The sequence below is a fragment of the Chrysochloris asiatica genome, unplaced genomic scaffold (genome assembly GCF_000296735.1).
Source record: "Chrysochloris asiatica unplaced genomic scaffold, ChrAsi1.0 scaffold00142, whole genome shotgun sequence".
Classification (NCBI taxonomy): Eukaryota; Metazoa; Chordata; class Mammalia; order Afrosoricida; family Chrysochloridae; genus Chrysochloris; species Chrysochloris asiatica.
In genome coordinates, this window is record NW_006408660.1 from 7,063,974 (window position 1) to 7,065,921 (window position 1,948).

General features: G+C 44.8%; 1 pseudogene; it reads right to left on the bottom strand.

Moving 5' to 3' along the window:
* Positions 1-1,103: 1,103 nt before the first annotated feature.
* Positions 1,104-1,700, bottom strand: LOC102821851 (annotated as a pseudogene).
* Positions 1,701-1,948: the final 248 nt, after the last annotated feature.

Genomic DNA, 1,948 nt, shown 5'->3' on the forward strand with positions numbered 1-1,948 from the left:
GTTTGTTTTGTTGTGGATACTTTCATATCTGGATTGAGTTATGGTTGGTGTTGCCATGTTGTTGTTGTCTGCTGTTATTGGTTCTCAGTCTAAGGAACTCCCTGTAGTTTTCTTTTTTTTTTTTTTCTTGTAAAGTTGATCTGGTTATCTGGTGATTACAAATTCCTTTAATTTATGTTTCTCTAGAAATGTTCTAATTTCACTGTTTATTTGAGAGGCAATTTTTCTGGATATATGATTCTTGGTTGGCAATTCTTGCTTTCACATGTTATGTATATGCCTTCTTGCCTGAATGGTTTCTTCTGACTTTAGTCTTATTGGTTTTCCTTTCTAGATAACTTTTCATTTTCTCTAAGGTGCTCTTTCAGAGAGTTTACTTATGATATATCTTGGTGATTTTCTTTTGGGGGTCTGTACTTTTGGGGGTTTGTTCAGCTTCTTGAATGCTTATCTTTTTGTCTTCATGATGTTAGAGAAGTTTTCTTTCAACAACTCTTTGCCTATCTTTTCTGTGCTTTTCTTTTTCTCTTCTGGTTCTGAAATTCCAGTCACCCATAAGTTATTCATCTTTATGATATACCACACGAATCTTAGACTTTCTTTGGATTTTTCCCATTTTTTTTTCTTCTATCTTACTCATATTTAGATTTATCTTCAAGCTCATAATTCAGGTTTCCATTGCCCCCCCCCCCCATTTTTTTTTTTTTTTTTTCTGGTCACACTGAGAAGGCTTTATTCTCTGGGGCACCCAGGGTTGCAGTTGCCAATGGAGGAGCCAAGACCAGACCAAGAGTGAAGGCTGGTGTTTGAGCCAAGTCTGGAGGTGTCCAGTGGAGCGAGAAAGGTTTGAACCTCCACCCCCACTCTCCACTCAGCCTTGGGGCAGATAGCTATCCTCCCTTTTACTATATACCACCTTAGTTAGCATTTAGACAGAAAACCCAGACAAAGGTGGGTGGCAGGCACAGCCAAGCTGGACAGAAGGTGACTAAAAGACAGGAAGACATAGTTCCCTTGGCTCGATGCTGCCCATGACAACTGTGGGACAGGGTTGCCTTCCCCAACAGTCTTGATGATGGGCAACTTGTGAGGACCCCACCTGGTCATAGGGCTGCCTTCCCCACCTGGCCACCCCTTTGCTGCAGCTTCCGGATTAGTTCCAGCAGGTTCATCTGTAGCGTCAGCTCCTGTGGGTTGGTGGTGACATAGAACCCAGCAACCCCCGCTTTCTCCAGAGTGCTCTGTTGGTCTGCCACTTTCCGGTCCAGTTCCAGGACAATCTTCTCATCCATTGTCCGCTGCTCCTCACAGATTCGAAGTTCCACTGCCTCCAGTTCACGCTGCTGAGCTGCCTGGAGTATGGGCAGGTTGTGGGGCCAGCAGGTCTGCTGGGCTTCCTCATGCTTCTGCCTCAGTGTCTGTATGAGCACTCGGTGGTCGTTCTGTAGCCTTAGGCGCTGGTTGTACAGGCTCTTTTCGGTGAGGTGCTGGATTTCCAGCAGCCCTTGCACAATCTCGAACACGGTACCATCCAAGAGAGCCAGGGCCAGGTTGCTGAGCATAGTGTAGGACAGACGCTGCTGGAAGGAGCTGGGCAACTCCTTGACCAGGCTCTGCAGCGCCGATAGCAGTTGATAGTGTCGCTCCTGCTAATGGGTCCCATCCCCTGCTTCCTCGAAGTCGCTGAGATAGCGATCCATGTCGCTGAGTCCATTGCCCTTTTTATGCATTTTCCATTTCTGAAACCTTAGTATTACTCTTATAGATTTCTATTGACAGGTTTTGCATGGTCTCTAATCCTTTATTTTATTTCCTGTGGTGTTTTCCTGAACCATGACCTTTCTGTCAATCATTTGGAGGCGCCAAATATCATTCTCTTGAAATTTTTTTTTTCAAGTAGTTCCAATGGTTTTTTTTTCCCCTCAAAAATGTTTTCAAGCTCTGCCTC